Raw genomic sequence first — 18,402 nt, 5'->3', positions numbered from 1 at the left:
AGTGTATCTAATCTTATCCTGTGTGATACTGTCTGCTGAGCTGTGTATCTAATCCCCTCCTGTGTGATACTGTCAGATGAGCTGTGTCTCTAATCCTCTCCTGTGTGATACTGTGTGCTGAGCTGTGTATCTAATCCTCTCCTGTGTGATACTGTCTGCTGCGCCGTGTACCTAATCCTATGCTGTGTGATACTGTCTGCTGAGATGTGTATCTTATCCTATGCTGTGTATCTAATCCTCTCCTGTGTGATACTGTCTACTGAGCCGTGTATCTAATCCTCTCCTGTGTGATACTGTCTGCTGAGCCGTGTATCTAATCCTATCCTGTGTGATACTGTTTGCTGACCTGTGTATCTAATCCTATGCTGTGTGATACTGTCTGGTGAGCTGTGTATCTAATCCTGTCCTGTGTGATACTGTCTGCTGAGCTGTGTATCTAATCCTATGCTGTGTATCTAATCATCTCCTGTGTGATAATGTCTGCTGAGCTGTGTATCTAATCCTATACTGTGTAATACCATCTGCTGAGCAGTGTATCTAATCCTATCCTGTGTGATACTGTCTGCTGAGCTGTGTATCTAATCCTCTCCTGTGTGATACGGTCTGCTGAGCCGTGTATCTAATCCTCTCCTGTGTGATACTGTGTGCTGAGCTGTGTATCTAATCCTCTCCTGTGTGATACTGTCTGCTGAGCTGTGTATCTAATCCTCTCCTGTGTGATACTGTCTGCTGAGCTGTGTATCTAATCCTCTCCTGTGTGATACTGTCTGCTGAGCCGTGTATCTAATCCTCTCCTGTGAGATACTGTCTGCTGAGCCGTGTATCTAATCCCATCCTGTGTGATACTGTCTGCTGAGCTGTGTATCTAATCATGTAATGTGTGATACTGTCTGCTGAGCTGTGTATCTAATCGTCTCCTGTGTGATACTGTCTGATGAACTGTGTATCTAATCCTATCTTTCGTGATACTGTCTGCTGAGCCGTGTATCTAATCCACTCCTGTGTGATACTGTCTGATGAACTGTGTATCTAATCCTGTCCTATGTGATACTGTCAGCTGAGCTGTGTATCTAATCCTCTGCTGTGTGATACTGTCTGCTGAGCTGTGCATCTAATCCTGTCCTGTGTGATACCGTCTGCTGAGCTATGTATCTAATCCTTTCCTGTGTGATACTGTCTGCTGAGCTGTGTATCTAATCCTCTCCTGTGCGATACCGTCTGCTGAGCTGTGTATCTAATCCTCTCCTGTGCGATACTGTCTGCTGAGCTGTGTATCTAATCCTCTCCTGTGTGATACTGTCTGCTGAGCAGTGTATCTAATCTTATACTGTGTGATACTGTCTGCTGAGCTGTGTATCTAATCCTCTCCTGTGTGATACTGTCTGCTGAGCCGTGTATCTAATCCTATGCTGTGATAATCTGCTGAGCAGTGTATCTAATCTTATACTGTGTGATACTGTCTGCTGAGCTGTGTATCTAATCCTCTCCTGTGTGATACTGTCTGCTGAGCAGTGTATCTAATCTTATACTGTGTGGTACTGTCTGCTGAGCTGTGTATCTCATCCCCTCCTGTGTGATACTGTCTGCTGAGCCGTGTATCTAATCCTGTCCTGTGTGATACTGTCTGCTGAGCTATGTATCTAATCCTGTCCTGTGTGATACTGTTTGCTGAGCTGTGTATGTATCTAATCCCCTCCTGTGTGATAATGTCTGCTGAGCTGTGTATCTAATCCTCTCCTGTGTGATAATGTCTGCTGAGCTGTGTATCTAATCCTCTCCTGTGTGATACCGTCTGCTGAGCTGTGTATCTAATCCTACCCTGTGTGATATTGTCTGCTGAGCTATGTATCTAATCCTGTCATGTGTGATACTGTCTGCTGAGCCGTGCATCTAATCCTATCTTGAGTGATACTATCTGCTGAGCCGTGTATCTAATCCTCTCCTGTGTGATACTGTCTGCTGAGCTTTGTATCTAATCCTATCCGGTGTGATACTGTCGGCTGAGCCGTGTATCTAATCCTCTCCTGTGTCATACTGTCTGCTGAGCTGTGTATCTAATCCTCTCCTGTATGATACTGTCTGCTGAGCCGTGTGTCTAATCCTCTCCTGTGTGATACTGTCTGCTGAGCCGTGTATCTAATCCTCTCCTGTGTGATACTGTCTGCTGAGCCGTGTATCTAATCCTCTCCTGTGTGATACCGTCTGCTGAGCCGTGTATCTAATCCTCTCCTGTGTGATACTGTCTGCTGAGCTGTGTATCTAATCTTCTCCTGTGTGATACTGTCTGCTGAGCTGTGTATCTAATCCTATCCGGTGTGATACTGTCTGCTGAGCAGTGTATCTAATCTTCTCCTGTGTGATACTGTCTGCTGAGCTGTGTATCTAATCCTCTCCTGTGTGATACTGTCAGCTGAGCTGTGTATCTAATCTTCTCCTGTGTGATACTGTCTGCTGAGCAGTGTATCTAATCTTCTCCTGTGTGATACTGTCTGCTGAGCTGTGTATCTAATCCTCTCCTGTGTGATACTGTCTGCTGAGCTGTGTATCTAATCCTCTCCTGTGTGATACTGTCAGCTGAGCTGTGTATCTAATCTTCTCCTGTGTGATACTGTCTGCTGAGCTGTGTATCTAATCTTCTCCTGTGTGATACTGTCTGCTGAGCTGTGTATCTAATCTTCTCCTGTGTGATACTGTCTGCTGAGCTGTGTATCTAATCCTATCCGGTGTGATACTGTCTGCTGAGCAGTGTATCTAATCTTCTCCTGTGTGATACTGTCTGCTGAGCTGTGTATCTAATCCTCTCCTGTGTGATACTGTCTGTTGAGCCATGTATCTAATACCGCCATGTGCGATACTGTCTGCTGAGCCTTGTATCTATTCCACTCCTGTGTGATACTGTCTGCTGAGCTGTGCATCTAATCCTCTCCTGTGTGATACTGTCTGCTGAGCTGTGTATCTAATCTTCTCCTGTGTGATACTGTCTGCTGAGCTGTGTATCTAATCTTCTCCTGTGTGATACTGTCTGCTGAGCTGTGTATCTAATCCTATCCGGTGTGATACTGTCTGCTGAGCAGTGTATCTAATCTTCTCCTGTGTGATACTGTCTGCTGAGCTGTGTATCTAATCTTCTCCTGTGTGATACTGTCTGCTGAGCTGTGTATCTAATCCTCTCCTGTGTGATACTGTCTGCTGAGCTGTGTATCTAATCCACTCCTGTGTGATACTGTCTGCTGAGCCGTGTATCTAATCTTCTCCTGTGTGATACTGTCAGCTGAGCTGTGTATCTAATCCTATCCGGTGTGATACTGTCTGCTGAGCTGTGTATCTAATCCTATCCGGTGTGATACTGTCTGCTGAGCTGTGTATCTAATCCTATCCGGTGTGATACTGTCTGCTGAGCTGTGTATCTAATCCTATCCGGTGTGATACTGTCTGCTGAGCTGTGTATCTAATCCTCTCCTGTGTGATACTGTCTGCTGAGCTGTGTATCTAATCCTCTCCTGTGTGATACTGTCTGCTGAGCAGTGTATCTAATCCACTCCTGTGTGATACTGTCTGCTGAGCCGTGTATCTAATCTTCTACTGTGTGATACTGTCTGCTGAGCTGTGTATCTAATCCTATCCGGTGTGATACTGTCTGCTGAGCTGTGTATCTAATCCTATCCGGTGTGATACTGTCTGCTGAGCTGTGTATCTAATCCTCTCCTGTGTGATACTGTCTGCTGAGCTGTGTATCTAATCCTCTCCTGTGTGATACTGTCTGCTGAGCAGTGTATCTAATCCACTCCTGTGTGATACTGTCTGCTGAGCCGTGTATCTAATCCTCTCCTGTGTGATACTGTCTGCTGAGCTGTGTATCTAATCCTCTCCTGTGTGATACTGTCTGCTGAGCCGTGTATCTAATCCTATGCTGTGATAATCTGCTGAGCAGTGTATCTAATCTTATACTGTGTGATACTGTCTGCTGAGCTGTGTATCTAATCCTCTCCTGTGTGATACTGTCTGCTGAGCAGTGTATCTAATCTTATACTGTGTGGTACTGTCTGCTGAGCTGTGTATCTCATCCCCTCCTGTGTGATACTGTCTGCTGAGCCGTGTATCTAATCCTCTCCTGTGTGATACCGTCTGCTGAGCTATGTATCTAATCCCCTCCTGTGTGATAATGTCTGCTGAGCTGTGTATCTAATCCTCTCCTGTGTGATAATGTCTGCTGAGCTGTGTATCTAATCCTCTCCTGTGTGATACCGTCTGCTGAGCTGTGTATCTAATCCTACCCTGTGTGATATTGTCTGCTGAGCTATGTATCTAATCCTGTCATGTGTGATACTGTCTGCTGAGCCGTGCATCTAATCCTATCTTGAGTGATACTATCTGCTGAGCCGTGTATCTAATCCTCTCCTGTGTGATACTGTCTGCTGAGCTTTGTATCTAATCCTATCCGGTGTGATACTGTCGGCTGAGCCGTGTATCTAATCCTCTCCTGTGTCATACTGTCTGCTGAGCTGTGTATCTAATCCTCTCCTGTATGATACTGTCTGCTGAGCCGTGTGTCTAATCCTCTCCTGTGTGATACTGTCTGCTGAGCCGTGTATCTAATCCTCTCCTGTGTGATACTGTCTGCTGAGCCGTGTATCTAATCCTCTCCTGTGTGATACCGTCTGCTGAGCCGTGTATCTAATCCTCTCCTGTGTGATACTGTCTGCTGAGCTGTGTATCTAATCTTCTCCTGTGTGATACTGTCTGCTGAGCTGTGTATCTAATCCTATCCGGTGTGATACTGTCTGCTGAGCAGTGTATCTAATCTTCTCCTGTGTGATACTGTCTGCTGAGCTGTGTATCTAATCCTCTCCTGTGTGATACTGTCAGCTGAGCTGTGTATCTAATCTTCTCCTGTGTGATACTGTCTGCTGAGCAGTGTATCTAATCTTCTCCTGTGTGATACTGTCTGCTGAGCTGTGTATCTAATCCTCTCCTGTGTGATACTGTCTGCTGAGCTGTGTATCTAATCCTCTCCTGTGTGATACTGTCAGCTGAGCTGTGTATCTAATCTTCTCCTGTGTGATACTGTCTGCTGAGCTGTGTATCTAATCTTCTCCTGTGTGATACTGTCTGCTGAGCTGTGTATCTAATCTTCTCCTGTGTGATACTGTCTGCTGAGCTGTGTATCTAATCCTATCCGGTGTGATACTGTCTGCTGAGCAGTGTATCTAATCTTCTCCTGTGTGATACTGTCTGCTGAGCTGTGTATCTAATCCTCTCCTGTGTGATACTGTCTGTTGAGCCATGTATCTAATACCGCCATGTGCGATACTGTCTGCTGAGCCTTGTATCTATTCCACTCCTGTGTGATACTGTCTGCTGAGCTGTGCATCTAATCCTCTCCTGTGTGATACTGTCTGCTGAGCTGTGTATCTAATCTTCTCCTGTGTGATACTGTCTGCTGAGCTGTGTATCTAATCTTCTCCTGTGTGATACTGTCTGCTGAGCTGTGTATCTAATCCTATCCGGTGTGATACTGTCTGCTGAGCAGTGTATCTAATCTTCTCCTGTGTGATACTGTCTGCTGAGCTGTGTATCTAATCTTCTCCTGTGTGATACTGTCTGCTGAGCTGTGTATCTAATCCTCTCCTGTGTGATACTGTCTGCTGAGCTGTGTATCTAATCCACTCCTGTGTGATACTGTCTGCTGAGCCGTGTATCTAATCTTCTCCTGTGTGATACTGTCAGCTGAGCTGTGTATCTAATCCTATCCGGTGTGATACTGTCTGCTGAGCTGTGTATCTAATCCTATCCGGTGTGATACTGTCTGCTGAGCTGTGTATCTAATCCTATCCGGTGTGATACTGTCTGCTGAGCTGTGTATCTAATCCTATCCGGTGTGATACTGTCTGCTGAGCTGTGTATCTAATCCTCTCCTGTGTGATACTGTCTGCTGAGCTGTGTATCTAATCCTCTCCTGTGTGATACTGTCTGCTGAGCAGTGTATCTAATCCACTCCTGTGTGATACTGTCTGCTGAGCCGTGTATCTAATCTTCTCCTGTGTGATACTGTCTGCTGAGCTGTGTATCTAATCCTATCCGGTGTGATACTGTCTGCTGAGCTGTGTATCTAATCCTATCCGGTGTGATACTGTCTGCTGAGCTGTGTATCTAATCCTATCCGGTGTGATGCTGTCTGCTGAGCCGTGTATCTAATCCTATCCGGTGTGATACTCTCTGCTGAGCTGTGTATCTAATCCTATCCGGTGTGATACTGTCTGCTGAGCTGTGTATCTAATCCTATCCGGTGTGATACTGTCTGCTGAGCTGTGTATCTAATCCTATCCGGTGTGATACTGTCTGCTGAGCTGTGTATCTAATCCTCTCCTGTGTGATACTGTCTGCTGAGCTGTGTATCTAATCTTCTCCTGTGTGATACTGTCTGCTGAGCTGTGTATCTAATCTTCTCCTGTGTGATACTGTCTGCTGAGCTGTGTATCTAATCCTATCCGGTGTGATACTGTCTGCTGAGCTGTGTATCTAATCCTATCCGGTGTGATACTGTCTGCTGAGCTGTGTATCTAATCTTCTCCGGTGTGATACTGTCTGCTGAGCAGTGTATCTAATCCTCTCCTGTGTGATACTGTCTGCTGAGCTGTGTATCTAATCCTCTCCTGTGTGATACTGTCTGCTGAGCTGTGTATCTAATCCTCTCCTGTGTGATACCATCTGCTGAGCTGTGTATCTAATCCTCTCCTGTGTGATACCATCTGCTGAGCTGTGTATCTAATCCTATCCGGTGTGATACTGTCTGCTGAGCTGTGTATCTAATCTTCTCCGGTGTGATACTGTCTGCTGAGCTATGTATCTAATCCTCTCCTGTGCGATATTGTCAGCTGAGCTGTGTATCTAATCCTCTCCTGTGTGATACTGTCTGCTGAGCTGTGTATCTAATCTTCTCCTGTGTGATACTGTCTGCTGAGCTGTGTATCTAATCCTATCCGGTGTGATACTGTCTGCTGAGCTGTGTATCTAATCCTATCCGGTGTGATACTGTCTGCTGAGCAGTGTATCTAATCCTCTCTCATGTTATGTCTTCATCTTTTAATATTTCTAACGGCACCAGGCAGGGATGCCCGCTTTCCCCTCTCCTTTTTATTCTTACACTAGAACCTTTACTACAAAAGCTCAGAGAGGAGGGGAGGATCGTTGGCATCAAATCAGCTGGTACTGAACATAAAATCGCAGCATACGCAGACGATCTACTTATCATGACCTCTAACCCGAGAATATCTGTCCCAGTTATCCTGACATTACTCAAGGAATACGGTGCACTATCAAATTTTAAGGTGAATCTTAGCAAATCTCAAGTCTTAAATATAAATATCCCAGAACCACAAAAAACACAAATGGCAATCGGGTCCCCCTTTACCTGGTCCCCCCCATCAATACGTTTCTTGGGAGTTGAGATTTCTCCAAACCTACAAGAACTTTATAAGTTAAACTTCCCACCGCTATTGCAGAAAATCCAGAAACTTACCCCCAACTGGAATATCTCATACATCTCCTGGTTGGGTAGGAAAAATCTCCTTAAATGTATGATATGGCCAAAAATAACTTATCTAGTGCAAGCCCTTCCAATCCACCTACCTAATTCTTTTTTCATTGACATACAAAAACTCCTCAGCCGTTTTTTGTGGCACAACCAAAAACCCAGACTTCCCTTACAAATATTATCCCTCCCCCACTCTGAAGGAGGTATAGATCTGCCAGATCTAAAGATACTTCAACAAGCCACTCATCTCCAAAGAGTCGTGGATTGGATCAGGCTCCCACCACAGAAGCAATGGATTAAAGTAGAAGAAACAATCCTTAAATTCCCCCTTAGACAGCTCATCCTCACGCCCTCAAGTAGTACTAGGTATACATCAATTAAAAACCCTTTCACCGCCACTACTTTTAAAATCTGGTCCAATCCCCATATAAGACAAATATGCTCCCCGTTTCCCTCCCCTCTCCTACAAGTTACAGACCTAGTTCTCTCCTTTCTCCAGCCCATAATGCCACAATACACAACTCAATTCGCAACTTGATAACACCACTCCAAAAAATTACAGATAATGGGGTCATGCCCTGCTTGGCAGAACTCAATCAAATGCTAGATACTATCTCTTTTCACCCCTTTATGTACCAGAAATTTATGTCTAACTTAAAACTAGTCTTTAAAACTCCAAATTATATTAGGGAAATGACTGATTTTGAAAAACTTATAGCTGCAAAAAACCCCTAAAAAAGAACGTTATCAGCTCTACAAAAACAATTATGCCTAGCCAGAACCCCTAAGAAACTGCCATATGTAATGAAGTGGGAACAGGATCTGAATAGGCCTTTCACCCCATCTGAAATTAAAAGATTACTACTAGCACCTAAAGTCTCCTCTAGATGTGTTAGAGTACAAGAGAATGGCTATAAAGTTCTCTCCAGGTGGTATATGACTCCATCAAAACTTCAGAAATGTTACAAAGGACTTGATCCTAACTGCTGGAGATGCTCTTCTGATGTGGGCACTATGCTCCACATGTGGTGGAACTGTACATTGATTAAGCCCTTCTGGACAAAAATAATTCAAACTATTAGGCTGAGTTCACACGATGCGTTTTTCGTGCGTTTCCGCGGCGTTTTTGCAGTTGCGTAAACGCCGCGGAAAAGCATGAAAAACGCATGGTAGAAGGGAAGCAATGTTCCCCAATTGAAATCCGCATGTACTGTGCCCATGATGCGGATTTTTCCTGCGGCCAGCAGGGTATGACGAGAGGTGAGTATTTCAAACACCGTAAAGCACGGGGGGGGGGTTACACCGGGCCCCCCCAACTCACAGGCCCAATAGCGTTCCAGTGTCCCCAACTGTGAGTGGGCCCCCCCCTCTTGCCCAGGGCCCTGGCACTTGACCTGGTGTAATGGGTGGTTATGCCGGCTCTGGCCCTGTAGCTGGTGCAGGATCAGTCTGGGGCAGGGGTCTGTATAGTAAGGTCTGAAGTGTCTCTATCTCAGGTCCGATGTGATTTGAACATTCATACAGATCGAGAGCCGATGATCTCACACTGACAGCACGACCCCAACCTGCTTGAAGGGTCCATCTGCTACAATAAATCTTTCTGATCCTCAGCAGAGCGACCATAGATAACATTCAGGATCTGGCCCTGGACTTGTCAGGAGGTGAGCAGCGTCCTGCCACTTCCACACTCTACAAAAAGTATAAATCTCCTGTCCTGACCACTATCCGGAGCTCAGGCTAAGGCCACGGCCCCACTATCAGTATTTGGTCAGTATATTTTCTCAGGAGTGGGAGCCAAAACCAGGTCAGTAACAATCAGAGAAAAGGTATAATAGAAACAAGTCACCAATTCTGCATTTATCACCAACTCCTGGTTTTGTCTCCCACTCCTGTGATAAAATACTGACCGAATACTGACCAAATACTGATAGTGTGGTCGTGGCCTTACAAGAATCAAAGATGTCTGCCCTCTCGTACTGCTCAGCGGCTGAAGCTTCTCTCCGGCAGGCATAAGAACGTGGCCTGTGCCTGCTGTTCTGGGCTGCAGATGCCCAGCTGGCACATGTACACAATGAAAGATACAGGGCCGCCCTGCAGTCTGTAAAGAAGCAGCTGCTTGGCGACCGGCTTGGAGGGCATGTGCCCCTCTGGCCCACCTCGCCCCTGGTCAATATGATACCATCTTTTTCATTAGCTGGTGAGGTTAGAAGAAATTTCACTCCAAGACAGTGGATTTTGTACTTTATTCCAGTATATTTATACATAGAAAACATGGCAATGAAAAACAAGTAGATGCACGTGCATAAAAATGTCCCAACATTAATTAAAAAAAGCCTTTAAGATACAGATAATACTTGTATACAAAAATATTAACACATTCTCAAATTGTATATAAAGTGCACAAAAGTCAATAGCCCTGACATATAGTGTACACAGGGTCCCCCCACATGGTATACACAAAATACAATGTCATCCAGGAAATAACCAAAAATAACAAATACATTTAATCTATTCTGAAATCCCATGTCTATACAAGATAATAATATGTAAAATTCTACAGTGTCAAAGAAATGAGCTAGAGACTACTACATGGCGATGATGCCTACGAACAAGATAATGCCCAGCGAATGCTGCAAATGATACAGATATTACCAGTCACCCAATTAGAAACATGAGGTCCGGGCAAGTGATTTTCTACAGTTCATTGACCTCTATGATGACATCTAATATTTTCAATCATTTATAGAGCGGGGTACATTGGGCCTCATTAATAAATCTGCTCACTAGAAAACTAGTAGCCCATACTAACCAATTAGAGCTCAGCTAAGGTTGTTTTAACTGACCTGGAAAAGTAAAAGCTGTTCTGTGATTGGCTGGGATAAGTAAAAAGGCTGTTTTAATAAATGATTCCCAATGTACCAAGCCCCGCCATAAATGTTATTGATTACAGTAGGGGCCACAATATCCCATGTGTATAGTCATCACATTCATCTTATTGTCAGCGGTTACCTTGGGACATGTTATATTGAAATGTAAGATGATATCAGTGGGGTCCATGAGGCAGAGCAGTGTGTGGTACGTGTGACATTTCCTAATATCGAGCAATCAATACTGTACCTTGGTCTGGAATGCAAAGTCTGCGTGGACAAGGAAGGGGCTCCCAGATGCCAGCTGTAAAACCCGTCGCTCCACCATCACACGCTCATCACCGTCAGCAAGCAGGGCTCTTTTGCCGATGATCTTAACAGCAAAATGTTTGCGGGTAGATGAATCTTCCGCCAGCAGGACCGTTCCATAGCATCCCCGGCCAAGCACTTGATGGAATAATAATCTCCTCTTGATGGTATCAGAGACTGTGCTTTTGGAGCTGGTTGGCCGAACACCGCTGCTTCCTTCAGCTTCTTCAGCCTTCTGCTTTAGATCCATGGGTTTCTGTCCTAATGTAATCCTTCTTCTTTTCTTCTCCTTTTTGTCCCCTGATGAGATGAAGATGGCTCCTCTCTTCTTGGCTCCCATCTTCTGACTTTCTACCTTCTCCTTTTCTTCCACTTCTTCTTTCTTCTGGACTGGTTGTTTTGTCCTGTTGACTGAAGACTTCCTCTCATCATCAGATGTGTCATGGGAAGGTCTTAGTCTCTTCGCTCCTTCTCTCCTCACCACGTTCTCCTCTACTTCTTCTTTCTTCTGGACTGGTGGTTTTGTCCTGTTGACTGAAGACTTCCTCTCATCATCAGATGTGTCATGGGAAGGTCTTCGTGTCTTCACTCTTTCTCTGCTCACCACAATCTCCTCCTCTTTTATATCCATATTATTGCTTTGCTTAGAGTTAGCCGACATCTCCTCCACTGTTGTTGGTCAATTCCAACTGTCACTTCCAACTGTCACTCAGTACACTTCATATGGAATCATCATGCATGCACCACCACTGGTCATGTGATCAGCATCTGACCAATGATATTTAAGAGATAAATGAACATTAGCTGAGATTAAATATTCAGGTAATATTCAGATATTCTGTGGAACACAAGGTGCCACATTTACTAAGAGTAATAGAACTGCACTAAGTCGCCAATTTAATTTACATTGTTACTACAGAGCATCAGATGAATGTAATATAATAAATATTAGCAAGATGTATGATTTCCATCCACTCTACGTATCATAGAAATACAGATGTACTATCTTTTTATATAGAGATGTAGCAGAAGCCATCCTGATTGTTTGCAGCATGCTATGGTGATGGAGAAGCATGCATGACTGTGCCATGCAAATGGTGAGGAGCACCAAAATGGGACATATGATTCACGTAGCCAGGGGCGTAATGTCCGCGGTCGCAGTGGCAGTCACTGCGACCGGGCCCAGGGGGGTTGGGGCTTGTAAACGCCAGCAGAAATTTCAACAGGATGTGTGTATCGCAGTGCACAGTCGCTTCGGGTCCGTGCGTGACAAATCAGGGGCGGACTGGGTCGGGGGCAGAGCCGGACTGGGGTGTCTGGGGCCCACCAGGGACATTGACTCCAGGGGCCCACCCGGGCCCACCCACCCTTCAGCTATTTGCAAATACCTGTTAGCCGTTATACCCATTATACTGGCGGCTCCTGCCCATCACTGTGCGCTCACCAGAACTGCGATGTACAATTACTGTAGTTTGCATTAAAGGGTTTTTATTGGTGAAAACAAGTTCTCAGCGATGCACAGGTTGGGAAGGTGATCACTTATTTATTGGTGGAATCCGCACTGTCAGAAGATTGTGGCACTTTGACTATTTGGTGAGATTTTTACCTCTGTATTTATAAGACAAAATCAGGAGTGGAGCAATCCGAGGTCATGTTTTATGCATTTCTCACCCACTCCTGGTTTTGTCTTATAAATACAGAGGTGAAAATCTCACCAAATGCCAACTTGCTTTCTCTGGTGAACCTCTGTAACTGCATCTCTGCTGCTGTGTAATAGTCACAGGGCAGGGAGGGGTTAAACATCCAAGTATTTAATATCTATTGGAAATAAAGAGGTTTCCCCTTATTGATATCAGATAAAACAAATGACCAACCACAATCCACTCTACCAAGACCAATATTACCAGATAGAAGGCAGAAATACCACCACACCGTGACCAGATCACATATTACCACCACATAGTGCCCAAATAATGCCACATACAAGGCACAAATACCGCCACACCATGACCAAAGCACATAATACCACCACATAGTGATCAAATGCTACCAGATACAAGGTATAAATACTGACACACCATGAGACCACATATTACCACCACATAGTGACTGAATAATACAACATAGAAGGGACAAATATCGTCATGTCATGACCAAAGCACATAATGCCACCACATAGTGACAAATAATGCTAAAATAATAAAAATGTAAAAAAGCTCAGTATATTGGGTCAGTGTACAAGTTATACAGTGATAACCAGTGACATTATGCACAGGAGCTCTGTATATAGTGTACAGGTTATACAGTCATCACCAGTGACATTATACACAGAAGCTCTGTATATAGTGTCAGTGTACAGGTAATGCAATGATCACCATTGATATTATACACAGGAGCTCTGTATATAGTGTACAGGTAATACAGTGATCACCAGTGACATTATACACAGGAGCTCTGTATATAGTGTCAGTGTACAGGTAATACAGTGATCACCAGTGACATTATGCACAGGAGCTCTGTATATAGTGTCAGTGTGTGTGTATAGGTAATACACATACTCACCAGTGATGTCTCTAGGTGAAGTTCTTTATCTGCAGACCGATATATCACATCTTCTATGCAGGACTTATCTCTGCAGAAAATAACATAGTTAGCTATAACTGATCACTTCGAGAGCACAATCCACACTTTTCCCAAGATTTCTACACTGCATGAAATGACAAAATGCAACATAGTGCCGCACTACACAGTAAAAATAAAACACAAAATACATTTAGGGACTCCATCTTTAATAAAAAAAAAACATCATGAGAGATCAGAGATTATGGGGCCCAGTCAGGGATCGTACATAGAAATCATGTGGCTCAGTCAGGGGCTTATACAGAAATCATGGGGCCAATCAGGCTAGGGGTGTACATAGAGATCATGGGGCCCAGTCAGCGGCGTACATAGAGATCATGGGGCCCAGTCAGCGGCGTACATAGAGATCATGGGGCCAATCAGGTTAGGGGTGTACATAGAGATCATGGACCCCCTCAGCGGCGTACATAGAGATCATGGGGCCCAGTCAGCGGAGTACATAGAGATCATGGGGCCCAGTCAGCGGCGTACATAGAGATCATGGGGCCCAGTCAGCGGTGTACATAGAGATCATGGGGCCCAGTCAGCGGCGTACAAAGAGATCATGGGGCCGAGTCAGCGGCGTACATAGAGATCATGGGGCCGAGTCAGCGGCGTACATAGAGATCATGGGGCCCAGTCAGGGATCGTACATAGAGATCATGGGGCCCAGTCAGGGATCGCACATAGAGATCATGGGGCCCTATGAGGTGAGGCTCTCACCTCCTCAGGGAGCTCTCACAGGGCATCACAGGCCTTAGTATGAAGCAATACTAGAAGACTTGTGGTATTGCTTCATACTAAGGCCTATGATGCCCTGTGGGAGCTCCTGAGGGCACCATACTGGCGAGGTGAGATGCTCACTTGGCAGTAGTAGGAGCAGCATCTCCATAGTGTGGCATTCACATCACACTACATGCTGCACTGTACAGGACTCCCAGCCGGCAGCAGGACAGATGAGGAGGTAACTGTCTGGGACCAGCGCCGGACTGGAGTACCTGGGGCCCACCAGGAAAAAATCAATCTTGGGGCCCACCAGCACCATGCAGTTACCGTATATAGGAATAACATAAGTCCACAAACTCTTTCAAAATGAATCAACTTTATTAACCAATAAATCTCTGCTGCTGTGTAGTAGTCACAACACAGGGAGAGGTTAAACATCCAAGTATTTAATATGTATTGCAAATAAAGAATGTTCCCATTCTTAATATCCGAAAAAACAAATGACTGACAACAATCCACTATACCTAGACTAATAATACCATATAGAAGAGAGAAATACCGCCACACCATGACCAGAACACATACCACCACATAGTGATCAAATACTACCAAGTACAAGGTATATATACTGCCACACCATGAGAAGACCACATATTACCACAACATAGTGACTGTCTGAATAATACCACATACAAGGGACAAATACCACCACGCCATGACCATGGCACATAATGGCACCAGATAGTGACTGATAATGAAAATGTAAAAAAGCTCTGTATATAGAGTCAGTGTACAGATAATGTAGAGATTATCAGTGACATTATACACAGGAGCTCTGTGTATAGTGTCAGTGTAGAGGTAATACAGTGATCATCAGTGACATTATACACAGGAGCTCTGTATATAGTGTCAGTGTACAGGTAATACAGTGATCACCAGTGACATTATACACAGGAGCTGTGTATATAGTGTATAGGTAATACAGTGATCACCAGTGACATTATACACAGGAGCTCTGTATATAGTGTATAGGTAATATAGTGATCACCAGTGACATTATACATAGGAGCTCTGTATATAGTGTCAGTGTACAGGAAATACAGGGATCACCAGTGACATTATACACAGGAGCTCTGTATATAGTGTCAGTGTACAGGTAATATAGTGATCACCAGTGACATTATGCATAGAAGCTCTGTATATAGTGTCAGTGTACAGGTAATATAGTGATCACCAGTGACATTATGCATAGGAGCTCTGTATATAGTGTCAGTGTACAGGTAATATAGTGATCACCAGTGACATTATGCACAGGAGCTCTGTATATGGTGTCAGTGTACAGGTAATATAGTGATCACCAGTGACATTATACACAGGAGCTCTGTATATAGTGTCAGTGTACAGGTAATATAGTGATCACCAGTGACATTATACACAGGAGCTCTGTGTATGGTGTCAGTGTACAGGTAATACAGGGATCACCAGTGACATTATGCACAGCTCTGTATATAGTGTCAGTGTGTGTGTGTATAGGAAATACAGGGATCACTAGTGACATTATACACAGGATCTCTGTATATAGTGTCAGTGTACAGGTAATACAGTGATCACCAGTGACATTATGCACAGGAGCTCTGTATATAGTGTCAGTGTGTGTGTGTATAGGCAATACACATACTCACCAGTGATGTCTCTAGGTGAAGTTCTTTAACTGCAGACCGATATATCATATCTTCTATACAGGACTTATCTCTGCAGAAAATAACCTAGTTAGCTATAACTGATCACTTCCAGAGCACAATCCACACTTTTCCCAAGATTTCTACACTGCATGAAATGACAAAAAAAGAAACATAGCACTGCACTACACAGTAACAGTGCTCCAGTGTCATTCTGTGCCTGCTCATCTGTCAGCAGACATATTTGTCTGATGGCAAAGATCTAAGAGAGATGAAGACAGAAGACCTATGGATTCCGTTGGGAGTGAGGATTTTTCTTTATTAAAGGTGGAGTCCCTAAATGTGTTTTATTTTTAATAATAAAAAAAAAAAATTCTGTCTTTTTTTTTTCTGTTTACTAGAAATTGATGGTGGCTATGTCTAATTTGGCGTGAAACCATGAATTTCGGGCTTAGTACCAGCTGATAAGGCAAAGATGGCCTGGTACTAACCCTATTATTACCCAGGTTGCCACTCACCACCAGGGCCGCTGGAAGAGCCGGGTAAAGCACCTGGAAATGGTGCCATGATCAATGCGCCATTTTCAGGGGTGGCTGTGGGCTGCGATTTTCAGCGTGGAGGGCCAAGAACGCATGGGCCTTACCATGCTGCGAATCCCAGCCCCCAGCCAGTCACAGACGCCCATTCTCTGTGTCAGCGTCTGTGATTGGCTGTTGGGACTGTCACACATATAGAAGTGTGAAAATAAATAAATAATAAAACAAAAATGACATAGCACTCTGCAGAAATTTTGATTCTCAGCGCAGATAGAGGTGGCAGCCCGTAGCTGTCTGCTTTATCTGCCTGGTTTTACCTTGACTGGCGATCAAAAGTCAGGAAAGCCCAATGTTTTTTTTAAATTATTTAAAAAAATAATTTAAAAAAAAAATGCGTGGGCTCCCGCCATATTTTGATCGGGGGGGGCTGGGGGCTGGGATTCTCAGCATGGTAAGGCCCAAGCATTCTGGGCCCCCCACGCTGAAAATGGCAGCCTGCAGCCACCCCTGGAATTGGCGCATTCATCGTAGCGCCATTTCCAGGCACTTTATCCGGCTCTTCCAATGGCCCTGGTGGGGGGTGGCACGCTGGGTAATAATGGGGTTAATACCAGCTTTGTATTATCAGCTGGAACTAAGCCTGAAATTCATGGAGTCACGCCAAACTACACATGGCCGCCATGAATCTCTAGTAAACAGAAAAAATACAACACAGAATTTTTTTTTTAATAAAAATAAAACACAAAACACATGTAGGGACTCCATCTTTAATTAAAAACAAAACCCTTGCTCTGATGTAATCCACGGATCTTCTGTCTCCAGCTCTGCTACATCTTTGCCATCAGACAAATATGCCTGCTGACAGATGAGCAGGCACAGAATGACACTAGAACCCAGTTGTCAGAGAAGTGCTCAGCTGGCCTCCAGCCGCCGACCATGTTTTGCTGTGCGTTGCAAATAATGCATACTTTCAAACGCATGCCTATATTTGCTATGCAAGTCTACGGTACATTGCGTCTGCACTGATTTACAACGGATGCGTTGTAACGCACAGCATAAACGCAATGATAACCCAGCCTAACAGCAGCGAGAAGGGGAGACGGAGCCCTGGAGACCGCCTAGTCAGTCTACTGGTGGTACTATCATGCCCATTGCCCAGTATGTACTGCCAGCCTCTGTGGTATTAGCATTCAAGCTCACATGGCATGTCCTGCCAGCCAGCCACTGGTGTTAGTACTAGCATGATAGTACCACACCACCAGTGGCTGGGCAATGGGCATGCATGATGGTACCAACAGTGGCTGGCAGGACATGCTGGGCATGATTCATGCCTAGTATGTCCTGCCAGCCTCCTTGGTACTATCAGGCCCACCCACTATGTCCTGCCAGCCCCTGGTGATAGTACATGCTGCTGGGCATAGTACCAGTAACCAGAGGCTGGCAGCAGGACAAGCTGGGCAATGGGCATGATGATAATCATGCCCATTGCCCAGTAGTATTTACTGCCAGCCTCGGCCAGGGGTCCTCCCAGTCACCCCTCCCCCCTATCCCTTCCCCCCACCCCTCCCCGTTTCATACTGACGCGTCGAGATGAGCGGCAGCCGCTGCCTGGAGCAACGCAGGGTCCGTACTCCACAGCGCGCACAGGAAGCAGTCCCAGGGCAATGACGTCATCACCCTGAGACTGACCTCCTGCGCACGCGCCGGCAGTGTCGTGCTGCGCAGAGGAGGCAGAGGGCCCATCACTAATCATATCGGCAGTGCTGCGAACCGGGGGGGGCCCTCTGTTCACTGTACAGGGCCCAGGGGGGTAGGGGGCGGGGCCATCGGGACCCGGGGGTTTTCCCGATCCTCCGGTGGGCCAGTCCGCCCCTGCAGAGGGGCATATGTATACATGCAGGTCGGGCACATCCCAGTGGTGCAGACACATCCACACTGCACCCTGTATACTTGTGCACTGCCGTCTGCTGCAGTGGTAGGAGCCGCCTGAATGCATCTTCTTCCTGCCGGAGAGGAGCTTGTGGGCCTGTGCGGTGAGGAGGTGGACGCTGCCACCTCCTGAGAAGTATATGGCACTCCATGTATCTGTGCACATAGTATACCACTCTAGTGTATAGCAGAAAGGAGACATC

Source organism: Phyllobates terribilis, unplaced genomic scaffold (genome assembly GCF_046119375.1).
Source record: "Phyllobates terribilis strain yellow unplaced genomic scaffold, ASM4611937v1 Scaffold_353__1_contigs__length_1967111, whole genome shotgun sequence".
Lineage (NCBI taxonomy): Eukaryota > Metazoa > Chordata > Amphibia > Anura > Dendrobatidae > Phyllobates > Phyllobates terribilis.
The sequence above is the reverse complement of the archived record's forward strand: the minus strand, read 5'-3'. Positions refer to the sequence as shown.